Below are 17,673 nucleotides of genomic sequence, written 5' to 3' on the forward strand. Positions count from 1 at the left end.
AAGCTACGACCATCAAAGTAGAGAAAACGCTGTCCTAGTGGTGTGTCAAAACAAAAATGGACTATACTAATAAACGTGTTGCCAAATCCTTGCTCTATATAACAAAATGGTGTTGGACAAGGATATGTATAATTAAAGAGTGTAATGCAAACTGAAATGTTTAAAAGGGTTTCGTAGTTCAGGACTGCTGAACTAACACACTCCCTTCCCTGCGTTGCATCACAGGACAAGATGGAACAGTGGCATGACAGTGAGCACCCCTTGAGTCGATAGGCATCAGGAAGCAGTTTCTTCCGAAAAGACAGGATCCATCGAATTAATGTCTTTTGCTTGGCCGCACAAGACTTTTCCCAAGCTCTCGCCATGCGGGATTCCCTTCTTCCGCAGCTTTTTTTCGTGAAATCCCTTCGTTGGGTTCACCTTCATCTTTACACCACTATTCAGTCAGTTTATCAAAATGTGGCATTCCCCTGCACTTGCACAATCTCAATGTCACTTGGCCTAGTAGGATCGTTGTCTCTGTCTTCCCTCTGTTTCCCCTCCCTTGCCTCGTCGCGCCTTGAAACACTTGTGTATAGGCGCGTTATAAACGTCATATCATATCATATCATTCACTTTCCCTTGCTTTCACTTGGCATCCCTCCATCAGGTTCACTGTAGCCTTCAAATCACAGTTCAGTTAACTTTACCAGTTGTACTAGCTTATAGAATTCAGGAACTCTTAATGTCTTTTTAAGCAAATATTTGGTTCACTTTCACCAGTTCACTCAGATACCCCTCCTTCGGGCTCAGACCTTCCTCTGTAGGCAGTTCTGGCTTCTCTCGATCAGGCGCAAGCCTTCAAACCACCAGCATCACACTTGTTACTTTGCAATCTTTCATGTTTTCACTTTTACCTATTTGCCAGTTCGATACAGAGACTTCCGATAGGCGATCGCGTCTCGCCGAGCCACTCTGTTATATTGTAGCGAGTGCGTTTACTTTTCACAATCAAGCTTCTCTTTCTCACGGCTGCCATCCTACGTGTAACCTAAAATGCTGGAGACAGTTCAAAGGTTTATACCGTCCTCCTCTCCTGAGGCTTTCTGTTATCTGCAGTTCCTTTCACGTCTTGTCAAAGACTTTCGAATGTACGAGAGAGCTTGTACCCTTGACTTTCTCCTCGTACGACCACTTTGACAATTCACCTCCTTTCTTAGTTATTTTCTTTCGCGGCTTCTCTCACAGGAACAATCTTGGCATTCTTCATTTTTGCTGCAATGTGCTTTTGCTCACAGTTTCTCGACTACCCAATGAGCACTTCAAACGTTAATGTCCTTTTCAATTATCAACACAAGCCGGTCTCCCTTTTTACTCACTGGCAGTGGCTGAGACAGTGTATCAAGACCTTCCGTTCAGTCAAGGCTTTTGGCCCAGCACGGCTAGCCTCCTTTCAAGTCCTCATGCTGCACATGAAGGAGATACCGCTGTAACCTTCTGCAGTGGCAGGGAGTTGCTCCTTTGGGATTCTGCAGCGACTTTCACCTCACAGCTGGTAGGACCACAGCCTTTCCTTCGCCTCCTGATCCCGTCTGCTCTGCTTCCATAGTCGCGTCACCTTCCTGGGATTTCCTGCCCTTCCGTTCTGCTGGTCTTGCTTGCTTCGGTTGCCCTTCTCGCCTTGCTCACCGGGTGCTCTCATGCTCCGCCTTTTATCCCAGTGGGGAAAGGTAATAGGATTCAGGTGCAAGTCATTAAGGTTAAGTGTCTGACTCTGCCTGATCCTGATGTTGGGACATGTCAAACGGACTGGTTGTGTGTAGGTCTGCCTTTCCCTGAAGTGTGTTGTCCGTGCAGCAGAGTGTGTGTAGGAAAGGGGGGATAGAGTTCCTAGATAGTAGATGGAATGAGGGTGTTCTACAGGAAAATGGGAACAGGGATACCACATCTGACCTCTGGGTGTCCCACTCCCACTCCACAGGGACCCCTCATCCAGGTGATCCTCCCACACTGGTCCACCCTTGAGGTCTGGATCCAATAGCGATAGCCTTGCACCGGCCACCTGGATGACAGACCCCAAGGGACTGGTCAGTGAGACACCCTCTGGTTTCTCACAATAGGTAGTCAATCCTAGTGTGGATGTTATGTGGTGAGGAATAGTAAGAATAGCATCATCTGTCCCCATTAAGTTCCTGCCAGATGTCTGCCGGGGAGAGGTCCTGTTATAGAGTGTTTGGGGTCCTAGCTGCAGTTGAAGGTTGTACATGTCTGTTGTCAGATCTATCAAGTGCTGGGTTTGATGTGCAATTAAAGTAACCCCCCAAATCCAGCTCGGTCCCCTAAGGTGTGTCAGTTTCTCATACAAGGAGCGATAAAAAGAAGGTGCATTGCAGTTAGGGGCATAGAAGTTCACAATACAAATCTCTGTGTTCGATAAATCCACATACAATCACCAGCCGACCCTGGTCATCAGTTTCTACATTGCACAACTCAAACTGAACCAATCCCGCAATCCATACCAAGACACCCCTTGCATATCTTGAGTATGAAGAACCATAGGCCACACACCCCCATTTGGGAAGGAATTTAGCTGGGTCCTCCTTCAAGTGTGTCTCCTGTAGCAAGGCTATAGTGATCTGCCGCCTCGTCAAGTAGGAGGCAACACTAAGCCATCTCAGATAAGAGGACATGCCCCTGACATTCCAGGAGGTGTACCTAATTGTAGTCATCCTTCCAAGCGGCAGGTGTCACTTCCCCCCTTCCATTGCCCGCTCAACATGCTAATCAGCAATACCAGCACTCTCCCCTCAAAAGTCAGTAGATCCCATTCAGTGTCAATGGTCATCTCTCTCATAGAATCGCATACACCCCCATACACTGTAGGTGTCCATAGCCACCCGTTCCTGCCATAACATTGCCCGAAACCAAAAATAACAAACTAGAACAAAAATAAACTACAACAGTTGAGTAAAACAAGTAGCTCAACAGCAGACACTGTTCAAGCCCACCTGCCCCCAATGAACAACCATGCTCCAGTGGTCTGCGGTTATGGGGGAACATGACCAGGCAGCTACCCCCATTGGCACATTCGCCTCAGGGTCGTGTGTCGCCCATGCCATGGGCAGTATGACCAAGTTCCATCTTGAGTGGTACACGCACCACTCCTGAGGCTTTGCAGTGTTCTAATATGTAGGGCCCTGCGCTCTCTTATGCAGCGTAAAGATATCTTTAAGTAGGCCATGCGTCAGTCCATCAAGTAAGTCGGTCCCCTGGTCAAATGCCTCTATTTCTCTCAGACACCCTCTCAGGGCCCAGTGCCAGGCCACTCTCATCCATCCATTAGTTCGCTTGGCTGGGATGTTTGAAGAATAGTGACCTGCCCTTGTAGAGCTATAAACAAAAGGAGGGAAATCAGGTATAAATGAGCATAGCGGAGGGGTTTTTAACCTGACATATATAAACCTTCAACAAAAAAGTGGCCCCTGCGCTATTTAAGGATGTAAGCATACAATTAACTGGATACTAAAGGGATTCTCACACTTATGAGAGCAATGCAAGTTTAGAGAGCAGAAGTACTAGGAGAATACAACCTGACTTCGTCATTGATTCTGTTAAAAGATGTTTTTTAATATAAATAGAAATATCATAAAAACACATAAAAATTCCCATACAAAACTAGCAAAAAGTGACAAGTGCTTCACAGACAATAGTAAGTGTTCATCATTGAAATACCTAGTTTTGTGCAAAAATCGCAAATAATCTGTATCTCTTCTCTAAGATATTCTAATAGCATCAAGTGTACAAAGCAGCATATAAACAGTTATAAATACTTGTTACATTTGCTATTTACTGAGCATTAAACCACACAATTGTTATAATTCAGAAACCATCCTTGTATAGTGTTACTGATCCTGATGCCTCAGTCGGTGTATACCTAAAGTGCATCTAAATTAGTTAGTGTTAATTTAGATACTGTTCAGTTGTATCTATATAAACCCAACATGTTTTAGCACAAAACTAGGTATTTCAATGATGAACACTTACTATTGTCTGTGAAGCACTTGTCACTTTTTGCTAGTTTTGTATGGGAATTTGTATGTGTTTTTATGATATTTCTATTTATATTAAAACACATCTTTTAACAGAATCAATGACGAAGTCAGGTTGTATTCTCCTAGTACTTCTGCTCTCTAAACTTGCATTGCTCTTATAAGTGTGAGAATCCCTTTAGTATCCAGTTAATTGTATGCTTCCAACCATAAATAGCGCAGGGGCCACTTTTTTGCTGCCTTTGTAGAGCACCTTAAGCTTGGCTGGGTATAACAGCATGTACATTAGTCCTACGCTGCAGAGTCTCTCTTTGGTTGGGACAAACATGTTCCTTTTCTTTTGTACTAGCGGCGTATAGTCTGGATAGATAGCAGCCATGAAGATCCACATTCAATTGCGCCCCCCTCGCTAGAGATCTTGAGAATAGTCTCTTGATCTCGAAAGTTAAGGATCTGGGCAATAATAGGGCGAGGCGGTGCATGCACCTGGAGGTGGACGGCGGGCCAGTGATCTATGAGCCCTCTCGACAGTAAATCCCTGGGATAACCTCCCTGGGTCGATTTCCTGTAACAGCAGGTTTTCAATAAAGGATGTTTGATCAGAGCCCTCTTCGCATTCACCGAGTCCCATTATTCTGATATTGTTATGGCGAGATATACCCTATGCATCCTCTGCTCTTTGATCCAGCTCCCTGTTCTTGTGCACCAGTTCAGCAATTGTCACCTCCAATGCCTGTGTGGTGGTCTTTGTAGACAGGATTTGGGCCTCATTGTCTGCCACCCTCATAGACAGTGATCTTACGTCCTGCCTGAGGAGGATGGCATCAATCATAATTTCGTCGATCTTATGTTCCACAGAGGTACGCAATGCCACAATCGCTGCTAATACCTTGTCCTCAGATGTTCAGATGGACACAGGGCACAGACCACTGGCGATCTAGTATCAAGATCCAGGGAGGAGTCTTTCTGGGCCCCCTTAGAGGCAAAGGAGTCCATGATGGTGTTCTTCTGGGCATTTTTTTCACATAGGTCCTGGCATATTTATAATTGCTACCACTGCAGGCAGTGGTTCTGTAGTTGTACATCACTGTTCCCTCAGTCCTGTATAACTATTTGCGACTCAGTTCCTCCAGATACTCTTGGGCTGTCGCAGCTTCCACCTACCACACATTCTCGATCAGAGGGCGTCCAGGATGTGACCCTTACCTCAGAACACCAGGATGTGACCCTTACCTTCAGCTATCCCATAATCAAAAATAATCAGAATGTGAGATCCTACAAATCAGCAGGCTATGGTTCTGAACAGAAGAGTTTATTTCAGAAAACCACAAGTGTTATTGTTCAATTAGTTTACATAGCTTTCGATAAGCACGAAAGGCTAAAAAAAGAACGGACAAGAGTGACTGAGTTTGGTGGAAATACAGATTGAGTATTAACCTCTTTTGTGTTGAGGTACAGAGTTCCACCTAAGGGCACAGTGGTATACAACAGTTAGAAGAACATGTACTTATACAGTAGTGCACCCGGGACATAGGGTGGCCCAGGGTCTCGTAAACACTGGGTGTACACAACATAATCTACAAGACATACACGAAAAAGGGTATTTGCAGTTGTGTCACTGGGGATCGACAGAGGTGTGACAGCTACCATTACAGCAACAGATCCCCCGACGACGCACGTTGCTCTCACCGCTCGCGACGAGGGACCTTTTTAGGCCCTCCTCTAACCACCAGAATCCTGACCAAATCGATACCTCAGGAACCTACGGCTCCCCCTAGTGCATTCTCGCACCTACCATCCAGTACTAATCCTTGGATGGTTCTGTACAACATCACCACTGCTACCACAGCAGCAGACAAAACGGACTACACCACATTTGGTGCTCATCCTGAAGAAGGCCAATGCCATCCAGGCAACAATTCTGCCTTCCTGGCCGAAACACACCTGTGTCGATCCCCAGTGACACAACTGCAAATACCCCTTTTCGTGTATGTCTTGTAGCTTATGTTGTGTACACCCCGTGTTTATGATACCCTGGACCACCCTATGTCCCGGGTGCACTACTGTATAAGTACATGCTCTTCTAACTGTTGTATACCACTGTGCCCTTAGGTGGAACTCTGTACCTCAACACAAAAGAGGTTAATACTCAATCTGTATTTCCACCAAACTCAATCACTCTTGTCGGTTCTTTTTTTAGCCTTTCATGCTTATCGAAAGCTATGTAAACTAATTGAACAATAACACTTGTGGTTTTCTAAAATAAACTCTTCTGTTCAGAACCATAGCCTGCTGATTTGTAGGATCTCACATCCTGATTATTTTTGATTATTATATACGTACCCCCCTGGGTAGATCAGGACTCCGCCAGGTGCCCTTATTTTTACTTGCCTTCAGCTATCCCTCCGCAAATACCTCCCCTCTCGATCTCTTTGCTCCTCTACCTCCAACTCCTTCAGGGTCAGTCGTTTTTCAAAGAAACAAGCTGGGGGTAGATCTCTGTCTTCGGCTGGGGCCTCCCTCTGGAACGGCCTCCCTGCCACTCTAAAACTTGAGGAGAACCATCTCCGGTTCCGGAAGCACCTCAAAACCTTCCTCTTTTCTTCTGCCTTCGCTCCCCCTCTCCCCTGCTGATCTGTTCTCTCTTCGCACCATGCACCTGGCCACCCTTTGTCCTCCGGGCCCAGGTACCTGCTCACCCTCCCACCCTCCCGCACTGCCTCCGGGCCACCCCTTGCGCTGTGGTCTGTCTGTACCCATACAGCCCCCCTTTTTCTTCTTGCACTTATCAGACCTACCCTGTCTGTTGCCTTAAACCTAGCACTTGCAAATTGCTGGCTGCACTACCACTGTTTGTTGCCTTTATTATTTATGTATTGTTATTTATCTGTTTCGCTTCTGCTTCGCACTTTCCACTTCTCCCCCCCTTCCATGCACTTTTTCCCTCCCCCTCTCCCATGCACTTGCGCGTTCTCAATGTCACTGGGCCTAGTAAGATCGCTGTTTTGTTCTCCCCTATTCCCTTCCCTTGCCTTGTCGCGCTCTGAAACACTTGTGTACGAGCGCGATAGAAATAAAATATCAACATCAATATCAACATGACAGCATGAGCCAGCTGGAGCATCTGCAACGTCCAAGTACCTTTTGGCAGGCTTATTCTTGGAATAAACTTCCAGTGTCTCACATCAGATGCACTATACCATGTGAATATCCTATGGCTAGGCAAGTTGGCAGAGGCTCAGGATCCATGTCGGCAATGTGTCAGTAATTAATAGAAGGGTTTAGTGAAGAAATGACACAGTCAAGACATGCTATCTGCCGGTGCTACTGCACATGTTGAAAGCAATCAGGCTGGTTCCTAGTGATAGCCTCGACATCCAAAGGATCGAATGCAAAAGCCTCGAGAAAAAAAAAGAATAAAAATGCATTTTTTTTTCCATTTTTTTTAATGGGGGGTTCCCCCAACCCCTGTTTTTTTACCCCTTAAAACCAATTTTAATGAGGGAGAAAACATTCATAAGCATCCAGGAGCTCGAGGAGGCATTGGGAATCGGCAGGCTCTCTCCGCTCCTATATCTACGGCTTAAGGGAGTCCTAATGAAGTCGAAACTAAAGTCATTCATACAAAGAAAGCTCGCCCCGGTCGAAAAAATCCTAGTTACACACATAGAAATGAAAGGACTCATCTCCCTCCTTTATGGAGCGCTCATGATCCCCCGGGAGGGAACAACCAAAAGCCTTAGAAGAAAATGGGAGAGGGACTTGGGCTGTGGGATCGGGGATGGCCTCTGGGGGCGACTCTGTAGCAGAACTTTCAAGACATCGATCTCTTGCCAATATAAGACGCATGCCATCAAACTCCTCCACAGGTGGCAGTACGACCCGATCACACTCTCTAGGATATTCCCGGATGTCGTCCCTGCGTGTTGGCACGGTTGTGGGGAAAAAGCCAATTATTGGCACATGTGGTGGTCATGCAAAAAAGTCCAAGCTTACTGGTCAGAAGTGCTCAGCTGGCTCAAGGAGGCGGGAGAGGGGGTTTACCCACGAGATCCAATCGTGTTAATATTTGGTTTACAGCAAAGGCATGAACACTGGGAAAAACTCCCGGACTTGACACACTCATTACTTTTGGCTGCCAGAGCCGCTCGGGCTAAAACATGGAAGAGGGCCGCCCTTCCTACGAGGAGAGAATGAGTGGCAGTGGCCAAGGACATCTATTTTATGGAAAGACTTACAGCAGCAATACAGGGCTCAAGTGTACAGATAGAGACTGATTGGTTACAATTCATGGAGGCGTTTGTCAACACGGAGGACTCGCCCTGAGGACCACATGGGCCCTCGACCCGGCCCGAAACCCGCCCTACTACAGATCACATTGCCCTTGATTTAGGGGAGTCGGTCAGCCACCGACGGTCTTGAGCCTGGTCGGAGCTGCCCAAAGAGGTTTACCATGGACAAGCGAATCCTGTGTCCCGAGACTCTGGGTTTGGGGGCAGGAGGGAGGGTGGGTGAATACATCAGGGAATTATGGCTTCCTTTTGGAGTTATTGAGGGCATGTGCCCAAAGTTGTTGATTTGAATATGCTCTCTTTTGTTCTTAAAAACTAATAAAACTGAATTAAAAAAAAACCTTTTAATAAAAAAAAACCTTTACCTACAAAAAAAAGCATTTTTTCGATGCATTATTTTTTGCGGCTTTTGCATTCGATGCTTTATATTCAAGGGAATCACTGGATACCCTCAGGCTATCAGTAGCGCAATAATATGTGGATCGAAGGATGGGCATCACCATCGCTATAATTCCAGTCCGTTCCAACAATGCCCACATGGAGGCCCCCAACACAGGACGTGCTCCCCAACTGCTATCCCAATGCAGGTTCTCCATCGCTCAAGCAGCCCAAGCCGCTCTCTCCTAGTCCCCACGCGGCGTCACAGCTGGACTTTCCAGAGGCGCACCGTCTCCAGATGCGATTTGCCTCACCACCAGGGCCAACCGTGATTTCTTTGCTCCAGAGCATGGGCATAAGCAAAAGCCGTGTCGTGGCAAATGAAGATCTCACTACGTGTGTGCTGCAGCTCTGGCCGCAGTCTCCAGCCCAGTCACCCTCCAGCGCACCGGCTCCTTTGCATAACTCCAGGTCGCCTCCTCAGACAAAGCACAACGACAATGCCTCAGTACCAAGGATACCCAAGGCTGCACAGGAGTCGGGTCTGAGTCTAGAACCTCCCTCGCCGTGCGCATTTCACCTTCTCCGGGGATGTGTGGCCGCCATCTTGCTTCCGATCTCGGGCATGAAACCTAGTCGGATTGCATCTGTCTGGGTCCTCCAATATAATTAAAATTCGGTATGGGTGCTCTCCTGAACTTCTCACAGCAATTACTGCCAAGAATCTTTACTGAGCACAGGCACAAAGGATCGATTACAAGATCAGCCACAGGAGCTTAGATCAGGTACTCCCTATGGCATCGTGGCAAGGCAGCCCCCCCCGTGATTTTTTTGTCTTATCACACTGTGGTCAGGGGCCCTGCTGTTAGGGGGGGAAGGATGGGGCGGAATCATGTGTGAATCTATCTCATCTGCAGTGTACATTATTTAACACCTTATTCACAAATCAAAGTAGTATTTTTCAATAGGATTGTAACAATAAAAGTAAAAAGAGAGGTTGTACATGTTGGACTGTAGGAATTCCTTTATGCCAATAATCCCACATAAACCAACCGTGTGACAATTTCTTATCCCTTTTATTCACTTTGTCATCCATGTTCAATTAAAAAGTGTAAAAGATTGGGAGAGGCACAGTTTTGACACCAGTAGGGTACCACTTATCACAGTTGAAAATAATGCGAAGCACAGACATCTGATGAGATAGAACTTGGAACCAGTGTTCAAATGTATTTCTAAAATCTGGTTTGGTGGACAGATTTCAGGAGGCCACCCTAGTTATACTGAACTGGGGAACTCTGAGAGGTTAGCAAAACCCAATTAAGGTAAGTGTGGAGAGTGGTCAAAGCTTAGTCTCAGGAAAGTTGAGTGGGGTTAGGAGTCCACAATGAGTCAATATAGTTAAATACACAATGATTCTGCTTGTCATCTAACTGTGAAAGGACTGCACCTATCGCAGGATCAGAGGCATCTGTCTGCACAATGAAAGGAAGGTCTCTCGTAGTAATATGCCCTGAGAACAGGGGCCGGATGAAGGAATCCTTCATGCCTTGGAAGGTCTTCTCATAATCCTCACACCAATAAACATTCTTAGATTTCTTTGGAGTAGATAGAGCAGTCAGCGGGACAAATATGGCGCCGTAGTCTGCCATAAAGTTCCTGTAATACCCATTGAGGCCTAGAAAAGCTCTCTCCTGGGTTTGGGCAGTGGGGTTGACCAGTCCTGCACAGCATGTACCTTGCTGGTAAGAGGCTGAATCTTGCCCCCACCAACCTCATACCCAAGGTAAGTCGCTGAACCCTGATCAATCTGGCACTTGGTAGCCTTTATGGTCAGACGGGCCGTCTGAAGAGCCTGTAACATATTCTCCAGGTGTCTAACATGCTCTTCCCACGTGGGGCTGAAGAGTACTATATCATCCATATATGCAATGCAGAATTCATCCAGCCCATTCAGAACATGGTTGACCAGCCTTTGGAAAGTGGCAGGTGTATTCTTTAACCCAAAGGGCATCACCTTGAACTGGCAAAGTCCCTCAAGTGTTGAAAATGCTGTCTTGGCCTTGGCATTTTCTGTTAGGGATATTTGCAATACCCTGCAGTGAGACCAAAAGTGGTCAGGTACTTGGCAGCACCAACACATATGTTTGTGGAAGGGGAGGAACATCTGTCTTGGTAGCAAATTCAGAGCATTGTAGTCCACACAGAATCTCACATGTGATTTGCATGCTGTTGGTACCAGAACCACACAACCGGACTGAGGGCTTTATCACCCCTAGATCCAATATTTTGTTGACCTAAGACTTAATGTCAGATCTTACTTAGTCCGGCCCACTACCAACTCCAGTGACAAAGTCCTGTTCAGACCAAACTGTGACAAGGACTTTGTCTACCACTGCTGGCTACCCACACTCTGTAGAGCGCTCAGCTGCTCTCAAGGTAGGTCCCGCTTTAATCAATAAAATTAAAATGTTTTAAAAAATATAAAGTGTAAAGCCCAGAATGAGGGAGGACAAGGGGGTAAATTGCCTCAGCAAAGTTTTCACCTCACCTTGCTGTTGTAGAGTCAGCTGAGGGGATTCTAAGCCACTCTCAATGAAGCCAAAAGAAGGTATGCCCTGGATCAGGTCGGGGAGAGACTCAGATTTCTCTGTCACACTTTCTGAATCCAGGAGCAGGGATTCTATTTCATCCCTAAGGATGAACTCCTTCACCCTATCCATGGAAAAACTCTATGGGATCCTTTTTTTTCTTGTACTCTCTGAACCTACTCAAGGACTGGGCAGGAGTTTTTACAAACTTGGGGAGGAGAGCCTGCTTCAATTTGCCAAAGGCCTTTCTGTCAGCTTTTGTCATTTCCATAATGGCACTGCAGCCAGAATGGGGCACTCTGCTGAGCAACCATGCAATGTGTTCAGACTCACCCACTTCTTCCGCTTCACACGCATACTCAAAAGTTATTAGCCAATCATTGATGTCATTCTTCTCATCATACATACTGAACAGCTCCTTAGGAAATCTAGGATGAGAAGGGGATCCAGAACCACTCCCAGAACCTCTGGAGGAGCCTTGAGACCATTGGAGTATTGCTAGCTCTAACTAGTGATCCCTATCACCCTGCTTCTCCGCCCTATCACATTCTAGCTTGGCCATGTTTAAATCAAGCTGCTTGTGGCTGAGCCTGAGCTTCTCTCTCTTAAGCTCCCACATGACCTCAGCTTCAGAAGTTGTCAGGAAGAAATGAAACACTCCTCTTCTTCTTCCTGTGCCATTACAATAGTTGCATTCATTAAAAGTCCATTGCTACTGTTGGGGTTAGCCCCAGCACCTACTGCATCACTATTACTAGGCAAAGCAACAATCCTAGACTCCCGATAATCAAACAATTTCTGCACTAAATCAGCCTTGTTTCCAGAGGATGTCAATCCTCTGTCCACACACAATGTTTTCAAGTTATCTACTTTCAAAGCAACAAGAGTAGACATTTTGAACGTTCCCATGCAAAAAAGAGTAGGTAACTGTTATATTACTGCTAGGTTCAAATCACAGTGTTCTGTGTAAGTAGGATCAGGTTACTACACCAGTTGCCATAACTGGGGTACTCAAGACAGTATCCCACTGCTGCCACCAATTTAAGATGGATTTCTAAACTCTGGCTTGGTGGACAGATGTCAGGGGGCCACCCTAGTTATAATGTACAGGGGAATTCTGAGAGGTTAGCCAAACCCAATCAAGGTAAGCGTGGAGAGTTGGCAAGTCTTAGGGGGTCATTACAACACTGGCGGTAGGGGGTTAACAGGACCGGTAGAGCTGCCGGCCCCAGGAACCCTCTACCACCTCATTACGAGGTCTCCTTGCGGGACCGCTAAGGACGCCTGGTTTGACCAGGTGTCCTTGGCGGGTCCCGCGAGCAGACCAGCATGCTAACAACGGGCCCGTCATTAACGGACCTGTTGTTAGCATGCTCCCCATTTCCATTGAGCCCTATGGGGGCTTGAATGGGGATGGGTTCCTGGAATGAGGAAATACCGGGCACTCCAAGGTCGGAATGGCATGGTATTTCCCCATTCCAGGAACCCGGACCCGGTAACCGGAATGGGGGTAGACATGCCGTAAATAGCTGCATGGCTACCTCCAGGGTCGTAATGACCCCCTTAATCTCAGGAGGGGGGAGTGGAGTCAGGGGTCTGCAATGAGTCCTGTAAGGAACTCATGGTGGCAACAGTAAAGACAGACACAAGGGATCACAGTTCAAGGGTGTTTATTGAACAACTAATGCAGGGTGGAAAAACGCCTAAGGTAAACCTAAATCTAAGATGGGAGCAAGCATCTACCATCAAATAAAAAATAAGGCAGTCCTAGAGGCGTTGTGTCAAAATAAAAAGGGCCTATACTAAGAAAAACCTAATGCCAATTCCTTACTAATTATAGAAAGAGTGTGGGATAGGGTTTCAATAAAGAAAAGAAGTGTTCCAAATAATAAGTCAGGATGTGACTGCCAAGGGTCTCCCTTGCCCACGTTTTCAGCACGGGACAAGGTGGAACCGTGAAGCACAGCACACGCTCAAGCCTTTGATGCACAAGCTAACAGTTCGGTATCAGCTATCAGGTTCTTCGATGGTTAAGTCTATTTTCAATAAAAGTCTATCGACTTCGAGGACTGATGCTCTCAATAAACAAACATAAAAGTTCTGTTCTACGAACACATTAGGTGATGGCTTCAACTCTGGGTCCCCCTCTTCTGGTCGCAGACCCCTCAAAAATTGTATTCAACAAATTCAAAAGACAGTTTCCTTCTCAGTGAACTTTGGGTGATAGCTTTCCACCCTTGGATCTCCCTCGGCCGGGCTCGGATCCCATATTAGAAGGGGGATACTTCCCTTCCCCTTGTCTTGCAATACCTCTTCCTTTCACAACTCTTAATGTCATTTTAAACAGGTTTTTTTGGTTTTGCCCCTGATTGTTGGCTTCCCTCTGCCGGGTTCACTCTCGTTGACTTTTACCACCAATTCCTCGTGGGACTTTTAAACTCTGTACCTTTCCATTAGTATTGTTCGCCCGGGTTCACTCTTGCTAATTTCCACTATACACAGTTCATGTGCTAACTTTCAACATGTGGGAATCACTTCCCTTAGCTTTCACAGTTCTCTGACGGTCAAAGACTATTGACGGTACAGAGGATTTTACAAGACCCCTATATGACCACTTTGACCATTCTGGTTACGGTAGTTTTTACCGTTGGGTAACCAGCCATAGTTTCCTGCTTAATCACCCACGTTGTGCCGGACTCCTCTGTATCTGGTTTTCCCCCACTTTTCTGCTTAAACACCCACGTTGTGTCGGACTCCTCTGTATCTGGTTTTCCCCCACTTTCTTCAAAATGTCTTTAAATCTTTCAAAGTTTAATCTAGCCGTTGGCTTCCTCTCGCTCAACACAGTTTGGTCTCCTCGATTCTCCCCTCGACTCACTTGCTGTGTTGAACTGCTTGGCTTTCTTCATCCTCTGAGTCAAGATCGGTACCCCCGAGACCAACGTCCTTCCCCGGCTTGGTTATTAGCAGAGGAGGGTCTTGCGTACCGTACACATCTGCTGCAACACACGCTGGCCTTTGTTCGCAGTCTTATGGTTCCATTTGCAGAGGTTTCACGGGCCTGGCTCGGAAAGGGCAAGGTCACTTCTTTCATTGTCACCCTCTCGGTATTTGCCACGTTCGTCTCCTCTTGAACGTTATGCGATCTGCCTTGCTCGTCTTGTGCTCTCGTGCTCCACCTCTTATCCCTGTAGGGAAGGAAAAGGGCCGTCAGGTGTGTGTAATTCTGCTCAATTGCCTGACTTTGCTTGACCCTTATATTGGGACGTCAGGTAAACGACTCAGGTGTTAGTCCGTTGTCTTTCGTGTTGTGCAAAAGTGTTCGTGTCGGAAAAGGGGGGCAGTGTTTTGGAATATCCTACGTGGGGAAAAGGTGTTTAAAGAAGGGGGATATTGCCTCTCCCCCATCAGTGTCCCACTCCTACTCCCCAAGGACCCCTCGTCCAGGTGATCCTCCCTCACTAGTCCACCTCCAGGAACTGGATCTTTCCACCTGGATGACAGATACCTGGGGACTAGCTAGGGAGACACCTTCAGGTTTCTCATAGTCCATGATTCTGCTTAACAGGTAAGTACAAAAATACTCTATTTATTATAGATCCAACACACGCTACAAAAATGTATCAATCAGGTAATACTATCACACAATCTTAAGTTATAAAACATATAGACAGTCACCTTTGGTTTGTAGAAATGCATACAGTTCACTTAAACACCAGAAAGGAAGGTAAGTAATTATGCAGTAAGGAAAGCCAGTTCACAAGAATGAAGACCCTAACTTTATCTATGTTGAATAGGGCCTTGTGCCCAACATGTTCCTAAAGTAGAGGGGACAAAGTCAGGAAGAGTTCTTGAGGTGGTGAAAAATGTCCCAGAAGACTTCTCAAGGATTTTACAAGCAAGTAAAATACTTTTTATTTTTTAGATTTAGTCTTTTTATTGCATTTGAAACAACATAATAAAACAATAGCAAACATATACTCAGAGACAGTTTACGTTATGGACCCAATGTCATGGTCATGAGGTCTGGGGCACAGGCATGCAGGGATCGCATGCACAGGAGACCTGGGTGTACACTGCCCTGGCACCTTTGGCACCAGGCTCATGAACAAAAGTAAACAAGAACATCCATTTAACACCAAAAAGATTTTATCATGGACATAGCACTTAGATGCAGTAACCTTGAACATTCCATCCATTAAGCAGGATGCATTAACCTTGACCATTTCATCCAGTAAGCAGCCCCAAGTGTATTATTGGGTGTGGCTGCTAATGAATTGCCTTTGCACATGCTCAATCTCTAGAAGTGGCAGGGTGTGGCTGGTAAGCTGGGCCTAATGGGCGAGCCCACAATCTCAGCTATATAAGCTGCCCCGATCCTCAAGACAGATGCTTCGTGTTATTCTGCACTTACAAGCAGCGTAACGCTCACCGTCGCCTGAGGTCAGACTTACCTTTGTAGATCCTGCTTCCTGGACATCCTGCTTCCTGCCAGCATACTTACTAACTGGGGGAAGCTGTTCTTACCTGTACATCTCTTCGGCGAACAAAGTATTCATCTTTACACTTTCCGGAACGCTGAAATCTTCATCTTGGCACCGCTCCATCGTCGACAGCAGCGCCTGCAAGGAAAAACAGAAGACAAGGTTAGACATCGAAAAAACAGTCAGTTTAGGGTTGCAGTTCGCCATACTTCGCGCTTTCCTTAAGCCATCACTTACCTACTGTCAAACATTGAGGTAGCATCCATCTTCCATCCGGCCGCGGCTCGTGTCTCACAGCTACATTGAGGCCGCATTTCCATCTAAGGGAAGAAAACAGAAGAGAGACATTATTGCGGGCATAAATAGGAGCAACATATAAAGACATTAAACAATGGACAGCATCACAAGAGCTCAAGAAAGACTTACCAATCATAAGGAGAAGCATAGTCGCAGCTGGACTGGACTAATCCTTATCAGGGATCAGTGAAGGAACTAGATCCCATTCGACGCGCCCCTGCCAGAAGTAGCAGGACAGAGAGCTTATCTTCCATAATTCACAGGTGAGCTTTATGGGCTGGTGTATGCTCACAGAAACCGTACTTTGGGGTGAAGGGTTCAAGAGGTACAACAATCACAGATTGGCGCACTCACACACTCTTATCTCCACGCAAGAGCAGTATCACCACGTGCCACCGCTCACAGCTTTTCTACTGAGGGAGAGGCCTAAAGGGGGTGATTCAAGCTCAGGGAGGGCTGCAACCGTGCCCCAATGCCTCCGCAGAGACCAGGTGAGCATAACACCCAAGCATCCTGTATTGAGTTTGAGCAACAGTGACCCGTCCATACATACCATCCGTCACTGGCAAATAACCCCCAACATTTCCCAACCCGTCACCCTCCCCTCTAGATTGAAGCTCCCTCTTTACACTCCCCAAGACCATGCCACCGAGTAAGTTAATGTGTAGATGCAACAATCAAAATAGGCAGCATTGGGGAGCGTGGGCACTCCCATTCAAACAAACAAAGGAGAGATACCTCTCTCTGTGACTGTGTTCATGCCCTTGTCTTTGCCTACATATAGCATGCACTAAGATGCCTGCGGTCTAAATAAACATGTCAGCCAAAGTCCTGAACTTGTCAGCACGTGTGGGGCCTGCAGACCTTAGGTAGCAGTTCCGCTCAGCTGATAGATTCTGGACAGAAATGTGCACCACTGCTGATGCAACGGTGGCCCTTGCTTTTTCCAGTTCAACAAGATTATCTTGTGGGTGGTGAACAGAACAATGTGTATTAACCTGCGAGTCATTGCTTCCTCATTCAATGTTCGAGTCCATGGCTGAACAACATCTCCTGTGCAGTCGGTTCCACCCCTGTCCCGTGTATCTCCCAGAGCTCCTGGGAAACCTTGGACCAGAGTGGTTCAATTTTGGGGCAGTGCCAGAACATGTGTCCCATCGTCCCAATCCTACCACAGCTGCGTCAGCATTCAGCCGTCCCTGCAATGCCCATGCTGTACAGCCTAGCCTGGGAGTAATAGGCCCTATGTATAAGTTTAAATTGAATCTCTCTCTGGCAGAGAATACAGGACACTTCAGTAGTCATGGAGAAGAAATCATATATATCGCCCACTGTTATCTCCACTCCAAGTTCCTCGCTCCACATGACTGCAAGGGTCAGGTTCCTTCTCTAGTTATTGTGTATGGGGAGGGTGTATATGGTCTTGAGCTTATGGTATTCTGTTGAGTCCCTCATCACCACTTTCTCGCACACTGAGTTTTCTGATTGCCTGGTGCCATTAGTAGTGTGCGCCGCTATAGTGGATTGGAGGGCCAGGTATTGTAGCCACTCTGTGTCTGCCATTCCCAGGCTAGCCCTAGCCTTGGAGAATGGGATAGGTCTGTCA

At 46.6% G+C, this 17,673-nt stretch overlaps 1 protein-coding gene and 1 long non-coding RNA gene across 3 annotated transcripts in view; one reads left to right on the forward strand and one right to left on the reverse strand.

The window, feature by feature from the left end:
• Nucleotides 1-17,673, forward strand: part of STRC (stereocilin) — a 543,934-nt gene that overhangs the window by 496,286 nt on the left and 29,975 nt on the right. The window lies entirely within an intron of this gene.
• The window catches only part of LOC138504027 (uncharacterized), a 240,116-nt gene that overhangs the window by 185,812 nt on the left and 36,631 nt on the right, over nt 1-17,673 (reverse strand). The window lies entirely within an intron of this gene.

Source organism: Ambystoma mexicanum, chromosome 11 (genome assembly GCF_040938575.1).
Source record: "Ambystoma mexicanum isolate Mex_15411 chromosome 11, UKY_AmexF1_1, whole genome shotgun sequence".
Classification (NCBI taxonomy): domain Eukaryota; kingdom Metazoa; phylum Chordata; class Amphibia; order Caudata; family Ambystomatidae; genus Ambystoma; species Ambystoma mexicanum.